Genomic DNA, 15170 nt, shown 5'->3' on the forward strand with positions numbered 1-15170 from the left:
GGTTTGACTAAATATTAAGAAAACACAGGTTTAATCTCAATTTTGTTTATACAGGTCCTCCATGTTAAAAATACCAAAAGCATAATTCTCATTTGAATACGACTTTGATGTAGTTTGATTGTAAAAAGCACAGCTTCATTTGTGTGGATCTAACAAATGAAACTTATCCTGTCCTGAATTCCGGGACTGCACTCCCTCATCCCTCCATATTTTCTCCTGTGGTAAAAAACCTAGCAGCCGTACGGTGCAAACTGCTACAAAGTAATTCTCAAAAAAGAACTGATCCCTCCGTTAAACATTGAAGCAACATGCAAACAATAGCAAAACAATTGCAACTTGCTGTCAAAACAGGTAAACGCTAGTGACGCTAAAAACTTACTTAGTTGGGATGACGATTAAGTTTTCACACAAACGCCAAGTAATACACTTAAAGGCAAGACAACAAACACGGTTGCTCTTGTATAACCTACTTGCACCCACATGCACCAGCCATCAGTTCAAAGGAACACTTCGGCAACCTTCTCTGATGTTTTTAAATCATTCAGTGTTTGATCCCACTTTCCTTTCTGTGTGTTTGCCCTTAAGTTGTCCACTTCAAGTAGCCAGGTGTGGCCTCTTCTCAGCAGCTAACCTCAACTGCACGATAGATATTTGCGCCAACAATCCAATCCCATAAAATAAAAAGGGTCTTCCTCGTTGACAGAAATCAGCTACACATTTTAAAATCTTGCATCTAGCTTATGTCAAATGCGATAGACGTTTTGATCTTTTCTCTATTTTTTCAGTTAATTGATGCTAGTGTCAAGTGTTTACTTGTGCTGCCTGTATACATGCAAATGAAAGTAGTCTGTTTGTAGATCATTGAATCTATATGAGGAATGGATTGAGTGAGTGTGACATCACCTATAGAAAATGATTTGCTTCTGGGTCCAACAAAATTAAGTCCATTCAGTCGACATCTTTTCGCACGCTCATCGTCAAGTTGGAACCAAAAATCGTCAGTAAGCAGTGATTGGTCTGAGTTAACATTTCTATGGTAACCTCTCTTGCCAATCAGGAGTGAGCTTGTTGAAAGTCCACACCCCTCCCACTTAAAAGCTAGCAACACAAAATCTGTCAAACATTTCAAACGTTCGTTGTGGGACTACATACTTTTTATAGAAGCCTTTGATTGTTCAGTTTATAACTTGAATCAAGAAAAAGTACCATGAAAGAAAATTTTGATTATCGAGAACATGTTAAAAGGTTTCAGGGCAAGAATGGTTATCTGGGAAATATAATGATTAAATAAAAGCCGTTTATTAAATAGAAGTGTATTGGATTTAGGCTTCTCTGAACCAGTAGGTACTTCTTGTTTGGAACTGTTTGGAGGGGCGATCCAGTCCAGTTCTCTTTTACAGTCAATGGTAGAGAGACTTGGAAAACAATGCAAATTTATCATCTGATAACCTCTTTGAACTATTCATTTTTTAAGGTCAAGCCATTATTTCACCAAACTACATCAAAGATACGCCACGTTTTGAATAAAAAATTCAGTGTTTTCTGGGAAAAACTATCAATTTCTTTTTCCTATATGTCCAGCGACAACCTGTCATTACAGGCTTGTTCAATCCTTGCAAGGGGGATTACCACCTTTTCTACTTTTCATCTATCCCTCTACGTGCTGTGGATAATCAGAATGATGTCTATTTGGTCTGGAATCACTTAATCCAGCTAATCAATAATGTGTATGGCAGGGAAGGCTGAGAAACAAGCAGGGTGCTGGTAGATCTCATCAACCACATGGTTAGTAAGCCATGGTCTACAGCATCTTTGTTGCTGCAACTGAACCAGCAATATGCCAGAATGCATTTCGCACAGCAAGCAGTAATAATATAAATCCTTGTCATTAACGGACAATTTCCACCATTCCTTCTTTTGCCAGTGCATTATACAATCCCAGACATCTGCTTAATTGCATACCACTTAATGAAATCATCAGCAGGATTATTGCTCGGTACACATCTTTTTCTTACCCCATACTGACTCCACAGTCTGTGATGGCCAGTTCACTGTGCCAGCCTATTTAGCTGCATCCTGCTGTCTCACCCCCAGCGCTGCCATCACCACCGTCTCTATCAGCCTTTCTTCTGCTCTGTTGAGTAAAGCCACTCATTCCCCTCTTGTTCTCAACTCAGGCAGAATCATTGGCACTGACAAACATCATTATAATGGCCCTCAACGAGTCCCCTACCTTTGGTTGAATGTTATAGCCTGTGGGGGGGGGGGGGGGGGGGGGCTCTCCTGACTATCATCTATCCATTGACCTGTGTTTGCATGCTTTAAGTTTGACTGTCACTCCAATGAATCACTTACTTAAACCATGACATGCTTTGCTTTATAAGCAAGCTTTTAACATTATCCTGAAAAGCAGTAATGGTATCCAACAACCTCATGAAATGATTTGGAAAAATCTTTGCATTTATTATATGGAAATGACGGTCTTTTTAACTCTCAGTTAGTCCTTCATTCCTAATAGGAAACAAGATTCACTTGTATTCATCTGTCAGGTCTTAATGTTTAAACTTAGAAGCCAAAATTTTACTTATAAAAATGTGTTATTTTAATATGATAGGAATTAGAAAGGTGTCTGAGCGCAGAACGTTTTCTTTAAAATATTAAATAAAGTGAAAGGTTCCAAAGGCATCATCGCTTTGGAATATGAATGTATAAAGGACTTTATAAAGAAATAAGCATTTACAGTTGAGGAAAAATGGCCTTAGCCTCTTCATGCCTGAATTTTTATACAATTTTCAGTTATACATAAAAGATATGCTTTAATGTTTTTTTCCCGTTTAAGGTTATTAAGTGGATGATATGGCATGTTGCAAAATAGAAACAAAAGGACATGATAGGGTTAAGGTTAAAGTCCCCACTTCAATTATCTTTTGATGTATTGTAAAAGTGTTCCTAGTGGTCTTTTAATTATAATAATGCCTTTTTTGGCACAAAAAAACAAAACAAAACAAAAAAAACTGTTATCGTTTTCTTGGATATCGTTTCTGCAGAGCAGCAAGAGTTCATTAGAGATTTGCCTCCGAGTTGTGGGTGGGTCTGTTGGCGCAGTGTAAGCCTGCACACATCCCACCATCCCTATGTTTACACTCTCTTCTGCTAGCTCACAACCCCCTCACACCCCAACCAAACATTACCGGTGCAACAAAAAGGGCGAGCGATTATGGGAGCACTCCAGACATACAATTTTGACCCAGATGCTAACTCAGATGAGGAAAATGAAAAAGTACATGGATGTATCTGTCTGCATGTGGATGCATCGGAACGGGCCGGAGCATGAAGCTTGTGGCCCGCTGATTGTACCTTCTACGTCACTGTTAAAGATTTTTCCAACAGAGTTTTTTGGTCTGCTCCTGCTTCACAACGATTAAAACAATAACTCAGAAATGCAATTTTAAGATTAATTTTCTTTATGTATGTCCTTCATCAAGAGAAAAATGCTACAAAAACGTGGAAAAAAACCCACCAAAAATATATTTTTATTGGAGTGGGTCTTTAAAAGGAATTGGAGACCGAGATCAAAACAAAATTATAAACTGTTTGAAATGTATTTTTACAATTCCTTGATGTAGGGGGATTATACATATTGAACTGTGTCTTGTGTCATCTGCCATTCAGTTGGGGTAAGCATGCATGTGGTACATGACTTTTTGTACCTTTGGCAAGCTGTTTTCATGGCCAACAGTGAGACAGGCTGTTCCTCCTCTCACTAAGACTCTCTTTTTAGTAACACACCTGTAAATGTTGCCAGCACCTTCTTTAGTGTATTTAAATTAAAGTCATAAAGTTTGCTTGTGTTAGTTGTAAACAACACAAATCATGATTAACAGATGTGGCTGTTGTTAGAAAAAGGTGATCCCCGCGGGGCGTCGGTCATTATGCGCTGTCGGATCATGTGCTCAATCTGTTCTCCAGTCCAGGAAGTGTGTGAAGCGTTCGTGACAGGTGGATTGCCAGGTGTCTCAGTCAGCGGTCAGGCTTTTATGTCCACAGGCTGAAATATGCCATGCACAGTTTTTGAAGAGGCCACACAATGCAAATCAATTATGATTGCAATAATTTAACTTGTCATTAGGAGTTTGTTTTACTTCGAATTTGCCCAAACTGCATTATCTTTAACATAATCTTTGATCACTGGCAGGTAAAAGTCACAACAGGTGTTTCTGAAGTTCTTTTGTGTCCTCTGGTGTACCAAATGAAAAAACAAAACCAACTATCCTGGCGATGCAGGGACATGCAAGACGGAATGCAAAGTAGAAAAACAGAGATGACTCTTTAAATATGATGCAGCTTTGTGAGCTTGTGGATGAGGCTGTGTGAGCTTGTGTGAGTGTGCACATACACCTGTAAGCCCTGCACTCAATGAAGCAAAGCCTATTAGACCAAGCAGACACATCCCTTTCTGTGTGAACGACAAACAGACACACACCGCCTTGATTTGGGCAGACAAGACATACTGTACAGGTATAAATTACCATCTCGATCACTCTCTCATCAGCCATGATGTCATGCAAAAAGCATGGCTCTGCTTAATGTGGAGGTCACCTTCATCAAAATGAGTACAGGCGTGGAGTTGGGCTGTCTGCACCTGGGATGCTTTCTCCTAGCTGTGAATTGTATTCCTAATAACATGCAAATGTTTCTTATCAAAAAGATGGGCAGAAAAAAAAGTCTGGCGGTCAACTTGTTCTGCATATTTTAAAAGGTCTCAAGAAATATACGTCAAAAAGAAATACAAATAGTTCTGTGCATCGTGGATGCATTTTGTGGCAGAGCATTTATTTCTAATTGTTTCTGAAAGCTTTGTCTTTCATTGACATCAAACCACAGTAGCTGTCTGATATTCAGTATCTCAGGCAGTTTTATGCATTGCTCAATATTTGGTGCAGATTAAATATTGATTTCTATACATTTTCCAACACTGTGAAAAATGTTTCCTCTGATAGATTATATAGGGAGTTACTGAAATCCACTTATCATTTTTTAATAACAATTTGCCCCATGTAGTTGAAATTATATTGTTTGCCTCTTTCCTGTGTTCTTTCAAAGTAAGCCGAGTGCTAAATGAACATTTCCACAGCTTGTCCTTATGGCACTGATGAAACTCCAAAGCTAGTTTCCATCGCACTCAGTTTTCAACATTCAAAATGAAATGAAAGTAGCTTTTAAGGTAGTGTGTTGATTTGCCTTACACACTAATCTAAATTGCCTGGCTCTTATCAAATTGGACTGGTTTATTTAAATAAAAGGGAAAGTCGATTATTTTTGTCAGTTGAAGATTAACATTGATTTTATCTGAAATAGTTAAATACAACCAGACAATGAAAAGAATAAAAACGACCTTGACCTATAACGCACAAATCTATGTCTTTCCGCATTGGAGTGACACACCTTGGGACTGTTATAGTGAGTTTTCTAAGTGACTACATAATGCTGAAGGCAGGACACAGTGAAGATGTTTTGGAAATGTGTTCAAAGTTTGTGTTTGGTGTACGAGCAAAGTCTGTCACATCGAATATAGTGACATCTCTTTACAGGGTTTGGATATTCCAGAATTTAATAAACTAAGACTATTGTAAGAATTGATTACCACACTCATTTCTCTTGGGTGAGTTTAAACTACCGATTATAGAAAATGAGATTCAGCCTCCTGTTGGCATTTTTTAACAGTTCTGTCATTCTTCAACACTTAAAAACAGCAAGTTCTCAGCTCATAATGCTATTAAAATTCAATTGTTCCAAAAAACCTAAACTTTTATTAAATAGAACATCAGAATATTTCAATTCACTTCACAGCAGCACCTTTGCATCCAGTCAGGAATAACAAAAACCCTTGTTCAAAGAAAAGAACATTTACATTTAAATGAAACTGAAAAAAAAATGAAGAGGTTATTGTAGACATAATCAATTTAATTTTAATTTGTTTAAAATCAGAATATTGGCAATTTCTTACAAGCTTGAAGAATTCCAGTTACTGGTATAAGTCCTGAGAAACCTCCATTTAACAATACCTCCCTCTCTCCAGAATTCAAAACTGCAGCACAAGAGCAGAAAATATCAAAATTTTATGTTGGACAGGTGATTTCTTTGTTGAAACAAAAAAAGTAACATTATTCTTGATTAAAAAAGGACATAAAAAATAGTGAAGGATGTAAAAAATGATCTCATCTGTCAATTCTCTGTCAAATCGCACCATTGCCTTTGGGATCAATTGGACATTGTGCAAAAGAGCAGCTGAAAACTGATTTAGCTCAGAATGACAAATAACTTTAAATGTGGCAAAATCTGTTGCTTACCTAACCCAACTGTGGCAACCAAAAAACTGCAGACAAAACTGAGATGATTCAAAATATGGAACATAAAAAGTGAACTTGAAAAAAAGTCAAAGGACAGATCATTTGAAGTATTCTGCTTTGAAAAATGAGTGCAGTTAAAACAGAAATGGGAAGAAAAAGAATGCAAAAGGAAACGAAAATTCTGTTTTTTTAGTGAAGTCATCTAACCTGGTCAGCACACATTGAATCTGTTTTGTTCAAATTTCTAAACGATATTAACCTAAGAAGTTGCTTAATCAGCCCCTAGAGCCAGTTTTATGATTCTTTAATGCGTGTCCTGAAGAAATTCAAAGATTTGTTATTTGTTTTTTCAAAGAAATGAATTAATTGTATTGTTTTCCCCACACTTTAAACAACAGGTTTATCATTTTTTTATTTTATGTGCTACCTACACTCATACATTCATGATTTTTATTCTGATTGAAACTTCCAAATCAATGCATTTCTGTTCAGATGGATACAACTGAAATTCAATTTGCTGAACTAATGAGCACAACTATGACTTGACCTGTGCTTTCATTAAAACAGCAGGTAATAAGCTCAGGGGAATCCAGCACAAGAAGACTGCGTACAAGCTTGTTGCTTGCCGTGCTGTTGTTCTTTTATTGCTGGTATCCCACACACTGGGAACGTCTTTAATCCTCTGCAGATGCTGCTGAGAGCCATGAAATCAATGTACTCAAGCAAGGATAAGAGTGACTTGGTTTTGGATAACTCAGGGTGTCTTGGTGTGCATTATTCATTAGGCAGGAGACACAGTCTCAATTGCCGTCTCTGCTGAGGTGTGCTGAAGATAAACAATATGAAAGCTTAAGCAGAATGTTGCAGCTTGTGGTTTTTAAGGTGTCTTCAGTTTCGGGGAACAAAACAAAGAATGAACACAAATATAAAGAAAAAGCATTCCTTTTTGAAATGGAAAGCTTGTCAGGGTCTCTTCCCTGTAGCTGCCCTGCAGGATGTTTTAGCCTAATAATGAAAAATTATGAACATTAGATCACCATGGATCCGTGTGAGAGTGGACGTCACTTGTCCTTAAATAGAGGTGGAATCATAGCAATTTTTAATTTACAATGCCTATAATTTAACTTCCATCCAGAAGCCAGAACTGACTGCAGTTTGTTCTTTATTTATTTATTTTATCCATTTAAAAACCACATTCATCATAACTGTTTTAAATTCATTTTTAAAATTACCTAAGCTCTTTAAGTTAAAGCTAAATATATGATGGTATTAATCATGTTGCTCCTACACAAAATGTTCCTTTAAGTGGTTAGATTTTGCATGTACCCACAGAAATAGACAGAACGGCACAGAACACATGCAGATTAGTGAAAACAGCTCAAGGGCATGGATTCACACACAACTACCCGCATCTCCATCATTCCCCAGACATAGATATACCTAAACCTGTTTGTTTGCAAAGGTTTAAGCTGACATTTTGTCACAGACAATTTGATTTCACAAGCAACATTTGGCATTTGGACATTTTTTTAAGGAAAGATATTCCTAATGCTGAGTGTTTAGTCTATGTTTCAAGGATCTGAATGTAATTCATTTAAAAAGGTGTCAAATTTTGCCACAGGCAGAAGAATACCAAGATGAAAACATTTCTCAACAGTTGAAGAACTTCTGATTTGTTTCTCATTATGTTGCTCACATTGGTACACAGTCTTGCTACAAAAAACTAATTGCCACTTTAAAACCCCAAAGAATTAAGTTCCACAAAAAAGTTATATTTGGTGTAACTGATTTTTTTATCCATCCAACCATCTATTGTCATTTGATTGGGTATTTTGATCCTTAAAATGGATTCAATCTAGTCAGTCAGTTTGTTTAATGGACTTTAATGGATTTCATCATGTCGGATGACCATAACTACAGTTAAATCTCATGTTTTTGGCAGGTTTTTAATGTGCCAAAGACATTAATATGGCAAAAAAAGCAACATTTCCACTTCAAATTCAGCCTTAGGCACATTGTCTTGCATTTTCAAGAGGTTTAGGTTATTGTAGAATTCAAAAGGGTACCCAGAAAAGGAAAAAAAAAAAAAAAGAAAAGCTACGGTTCCTGGTTTGAGTTTTGAAAATAAATTTTAAAAAGTTGTAATTTACTACTGAAAAATATTAGTTTACTATCTAGAACATACAAGAGGAAAACATATTAAATATTTAGCGATCTAAAATAAAACACAATATGAAAAAAAAAAGAAAAAAAATGCAGATGATGAAACGTTCTAAATTATTTAAATGAATGTATCAGCAACCTCCAATTGCATGGAATTGGGTTTGAGGAAGGAACTTAAAAGTTGATTAATAAACTTCACAAAACATTCAAATTCAAACATAACTTCATGAAACAAAGGCAGAAACAAAATGGGAGACAAAGCAGACAACCAGAACACCAGTCACTTAAATACACTGAGTGTGATTAACCTAAATGAAGACAGCTGTGGAAAATTAGCAACCCGGTGTGAGAGTGACAGGGGGGAAACGAGACCTGAAAAACCATGACAGAACCAGGAAAACCAAACTGAATACAAAAACTACATTTAAGGGAATGATCTTGAAAGAAACATTGAATGCATTTGCATTAAAGTGCAAATATTTATGATTTTATGCATTTATTTTTATATTCAAGAATTCATATCTGCATTTATTACATGTCCAGACAACCATTGTAAAGGAAAAGCGACCTATGCAACCCAATGTATTAAGCTATAAACAATTAAAAACAATTTTTTAGCCGGAGACACATTTTTTCTGCATTGAACACCACATTTCTTAAAAAGTGTGTGCGTGTGTTATTGTGTGGCCCCTTGCTTGATATCTTATTAGGATCGTTTCTGGAATAACCACCACCCTTTCAGAGACCAATTGGCTTTACAGAATCAATGGAAGTCAAGACAAAATAATGTTCTAATGAGGGAAGCTGTGCACGCCTGGGAGTGTGTGTGTGTGGTTACTGGGAGCAGGCATGTTTTTGTGTGAGTGCTGGACTAAAAATGAGTCAAATTTGTTCCTCAAAGCTACACACAGCTTTTGGATATGCATGCAAAGCCATTTTTTTCTGTTGGGTCATGCGTGTCTCGTACAGTTGCATTCACTTACTAAATTTAAGACCACTTTTTGGTGTGTCTGACCCGCCTTTTCTGAGTCACCCCATAAAGCTTTGCTCCAATTAAGAAAATGAAATATTTAAATTAGTTATAACTAATGATGGACAATGACTAAAATATTGTACCACAATTAATTATGTGATTTTCTGTAGATAAATCTGATTCATCACATGTTTATTGATTCATTAACTAGAACTGACCAATAAGGCTTTTCTTGAATTAGGGACAAACATTAACAGCCCTCATTAAGTGATAAGGGTCCTTGTTAAAGATAAAGGATAAACAGATTCACCACACATGGATTATATTTAAAAAAAAACAAAAAACATGACAGCTTTGACTTTCTGTACTTGAAATGTTTAGTCTGTCCATGTTTCATTAAAAAAATGCAAATGTAAATGATAAAATATATGTTGGATGGACTTTTGAAAAGGGATTTCTCTTTGGTGTATCAAGTGAATCATTTTCTACCAGACTTGAACATGTTTGTAAAGCATCTTCAACAGCAGCAGTGAAAATGAAGACTCCTTTATGAAAGCCATGGCTGTCGAGTGATGTTCTGCTACATAAGCAAAATTACACACTGGCTCAATTATTTTAAATATGCACGGTATTTATCTTTTGAGCAATGCTCCCATTTATATATAATAGTTTCATGTATTACATTTACAAATCTCTGTTTTTAAACAGAGATTTTTAAACTGTCTGATCTAAATCCGGCTTGTCGAAAGCCCAAAACTGGAATGTAATTGACTTCATGACTTTGTGACTTAAAGTCTGTCATTATTAACAGAAATATTTGGCTTCTTTAGATAAACAACATTGCTTACTTTTTAAAATTTTAAGCTTGGAATGGTCCCACTGATCCTTGATTGCAGTTTTATTGTGTCAAAAACAGCAAAAAAAAATATCCTGTTAAGTATAAAAAATAAAGCCTCACCTGCCAGAGTTTAAAAAGATCCCGTCTGTTTTTAGGTGTCCAACACTCTGCCTCAGTATACTAGTGAGTGAAAAACTTTGGACGAATCCGAATTCTTTCCTTGCCCCAATGGCTTTTCCCAACCCCTACATTTTTCCTTCTAAACAGATGGTCACGGAAAAATATGTCCTTCTAATTCGGACGTTACTCCCACTCAATGACTTCAGTCAATGATCGTTAAAGTTGTAGCTTCCATTGAGATGGACAACTTCTTCCTGTTTCGTGGTTCCAGAACTCAAGTTTTCTAAGTGAAAAGACAGATTGCCTGAAGGTTAAACGGTGTGGCAAGACAGTCATTAGTGTGCAGCACGCAAACGTTGGTGATGTAAAAGAGAAAGTCTCTCCCTGGATTCAGTGTGAGATATCTCTAACACAAACACTTTGGCCCCTTCAAGGAAGGAGTCACAAGTCAATATCACAGGTCTCGTCAAAAAATTGAAACCAGCCTTGTCTTTGATTTTATTTCTGAGTGTTTGCATGATGTCCGACACAAGTTATTATTGAAAATATATTACTAATGACAAATCAGCCTTATTAAAACAGCAATCAGTTCCTCCAGCAAATCCAGCCCTCATGAAGCCAAACTCCAGCAATTTTGCAGTTTCTCAGGTTAAAAATGCTTTTATGATACATCAAATAAATATCACTGTATACTTTAAGTTTACTCAACAAGAAATAAACACTCTTTACTGTGGCAACACATAAAATAGAACTAGAATTGACACGGAGTAAACAGTAACGTAAAATTAATAAATAAATAAAGCTCTTCCCAAGATAAAAAACATGTCATTTATCTGCAGAGTGGCAGCTTGACAATCTCTTATATCTCTGTCCTATTGGCAGTTTAATGATACAGCCTTGTCTAAAGGCACACATGTGTTCTTTGCCTCCTGTAAATTAAAGTGTCACAACACACAATGTCAAACATGCACCAGCAAATATGTGCTACCCAATATAATTATCATAAAACGGATGCAATACACCGAGCAAGCATTTTTCTGCGTGACTATGCTTTTACGATTCCTGGCAAACTAATTTGTTGGTATTTCCAAATACACAGCTTTTCAATTTGCACTGTTGCTTTTACAAATGTTCTAACTCAACCCAGTAGAACAAATGATGACATTCTTTGTGCTCCACATACAGTTCTTTAAACCACCAGAAATTACTTTAATGCATGAAATTAATAGGATTTCTCTTTAGAGTCTGAGTTTGTTGTGGCTTCAAAGGATTTTTCTGCAATAGCAGACATTAAATCCTTTTTCTTTTTTTGCATTGGAACAATGCTGCTACTACTTGGCCACTTTTAATCTGTTTTGTGGCATAAAATTTGTATTTACCATAACAGAAATACAAATATGAAATAAAATGCTACATATAGCGACATCAGGGAGAAGAAACATGAGATGCTTGAGAAAGGAGATGGAAAGAATGTGGGGCATACCCACAAGCTCTTCTTTGTCTTGTCAATTCTCGTCATGTGGACAGTATTCCACACATCAGTCACAAGTAAGGGAACTACTTCAATCAAGAAAAGCCAAAACCTGCACATTTTGGAATCACAGTGTAAGAATTTCAGGCTATGGTTATTTTGAACATAGGTGCTGTCAAGACTATGTCTCAGGTGTAGATCTGTGTCCTTTTGCACAAATAATAGACCCCGGCTCCAATGTGAAGCAGCTAATTTGGACACTAGCTGTCCTTCATTCGATGCGGTCTGAATGACACAGTGGACAGACGAGGCAGTGAGGACTGACCACATCAGACGGCCAGAAAAGCCTTTGCATCGTCTATGATGCTCCAACTGACAGAAGTGGTTATAACAGAATCTGTTCTCCCTTCAATCATTTGTCACAAGCACAGAGAAAACAATGGTCTCACACAATGTGCAGTGCAGTGACAAAAAAAGTTATTCTGAGGTGCAAAAATGTTTTTTTATTTTTGCAGTCAAAGAGAAGCCACAGATGGTATTAAAAGTAACATACAAACTAAAATCACTCCTCTCGTGTTTTAGCCATAATTTAGTTACATACTTTTCTTTTGATGACCAACAAAGCAACAGTAAATTATTTTGTTAAAAGGTAGATTGGTAAAATGACACACATACACTAGTACTTGATTTGTTTGACTTTGTGTGAACATCCCCTCCAAAGAGTGACAGCCTCAGAAGCAGATTTGAATCTGAGTGACCAGAATAAAAAATCCTAAAATGACAATAATGTCAATAATTTTAGAGTTGTAATGTTTTGATGTTTTAAATAATTTGCTTTTTGGTAAAGAATTGTATTTAGTTTCAGTCAGTTTTAAAAAGATGGCTAAATGTGTAAACAATGTCTTTTTGGCAGCATTCTTTCGTCCATTTAAATTAGTTTTAGAAATTGTGACACTTTTATCTATGAAGTTTTCTTTTTTATTCTCCTTTTATATTAATTGGAAAAAATGCAATTTACAAAAAAACAATGAAATAATTCACAAAGACATCAAACCCTTTACTCAAAAGAATACATATGTATTTTTGAGCCCATTAATTTGCTTCTACCTGGAGCAATGATGAGTGTTCCCTGTGACACATTCATGCCACACACTTGACTAATTTGCTGCTTTTTATTTTTCACAAGAGAACGGTTCCTCTGCTGGTCTTATTTAAACCAGTGTAGGTCATTTAAAATGTTCATTTTAGCATTTTATTCTCAGTTGAGAGAAAAACACAAAGCTCGTTTTAAAATGACACATTTTGCTGATGAGCAGGATTAGGGATGCGTCAGCATGTTGTATTTATCCATTTTTTAAAAAAAAGGACAAATTATGATCATTTCAATATGCAAAATATTTTTCATTTTTCAAAGGATAGGATTTGCAGAAAAAAAGTGATTAAGGACATTTGCCTCCAGCTACTGACTCCAGAATTCATGAAATATTTAAGCTTACTTTTGTGTATTGATGTTTAGAGTGGCTTTACTATTAGGCATTCATCAGAGCTTTGATGTGCCATTATTAGCTGTGTGCAAGAATGGTTTAGGAATACTAAATGCTCATTTAGTGACTTAATCCAAATATTCTTTTATTTTTGCCTTTCCCAAGGATTAGCCAGGCATCCATTAATTTCTTCTGTAATTATTGCTCAACTGTTAGCTAAAACAGAAGAAGATTATCTTAAATTCCATTACACCTAATGAGTGGATTATGAGCCTGAGGCTTCTAACAAGTCACGCCTGTTTAAACTTAATGACCTGAAAATGTATATTAACAAGTTTGTGGGTTTCATCAAGTTTTTTTTTTTACCTACTCTGCTGCCTTTATGTTTTTTACTTATTTTTTTTGTAAATGAAAGAAAAATATTGGAAAAATTTTCTACTGGAATGAACACTGTATAGACTGAAAGGCTGATTTGATATTTTTGCAGTTTTTCCAACTTCAATAAGTAGGCCTATACCATTGACTGTATACGAGAACTGGAGTGAGTGGGTGTGATGTCACTCATATAAAATGACTTACCGTTACTTCCAGCTCCAACGCAATGAAGCCAATTCAGTCGATCATCATTTTTTATGGATGTCGCCATGTTGGAACCAGAAATTGTCAGTAAGCAGTGATTGGGCCGAGTTGTTCTGAGTAATTGTTTCTATGGCAACCATTCTTGCCAAACAGGAGTGAGCTAGTTGGAAGTAGACGCCCCTATTATTTACGAACAGGCTCAGGAGAATATGTCAAACGCTTCAATCGTTCAACATGAGACCACATGCTATTATTGAGGCATCTGATTGGCCAGTTTATGGCATAAATAACTTGCAATCAAGAAAAAAGATGTTTACATTGATTACAAAGATATTGTAATAGCTGTTTATTGCTCAATAGAAGTCTTTGCCTTCTCGTAGCTGATGGGTACTTCCATTTCGGAACGTGAAGGGGGCGGGGCCATTCAGTCCATGTTGTCATATACAGTCAATGGTGTGTTCAAGAGTTTTATCTTATAACCATTATTATTCTAAAGTAATCATTAATACTTGTTTTATCTGTGTTTAATCAAAAAAGTTACCTAACATTTATGTATTTTTGCCACTAATGGCATCAGTCGGTCATGTATATTAAGTCATGACTTCGTTATTTCTTTCCATTAAACAAATGTCATGTTCTTGTCTCCTTTTTTTGCACCTATATGGGAGGCATTTCCAAAAATATATTACTTTTTGACATTTGTTGTTTTCCTAAGACACCCTCAGCCAAATAAAATTATGCCTTTGTTTTCCCTTTTTCATGCAAGGATTATGCATCAAAGTAAATTTGGAGGAAACTTAATATTTATTCTTGTAAATATGACTATGCAGACTGATGAACTAGTAATAACCCTCTATGGAGAAAGTATTATTGCTGAAGGAAATAAAACTGTTTTTGTAACCTCCTGGGTCTCTAATAATAAATCAGTCATTAAAATTTTTCTCCTCCAGTCCCTGTGCCTTATTTGGGGTTGTTGCCTTGGGGTAACATGCTATAAGGGTCCTAAAATGTTTTCTAATAAGCCGAAAAGTCACATAGAAAAAAACGGTAAATACATTATGTCAGCAAAAACTTACTGGCAGTCAAGTTACATTTCAACAACTCACTGATACAACTTTTACATCAATCTGTGGCTTTAAATTTAGATAAATTATCATAAGTTTGTGTTTGTAAACGTCTCCATATGTGTGTC

The sequence above is a fragment of the Oryzias latipes genome, chromosome 7 (genome assembly GCF_053564925.1).
Source record: "Oryzias latipes strain Hd-rR chromosome 7, Olatipes_Hd-rR_3.1".
In the NCBI taxonomy this organism is placed as follows: Eukaryota; Metazoa; Chordata; class Actinopteri; order Beloniformes; family Adrianichthyidae; genus Oryzias; species Oryzias latipes.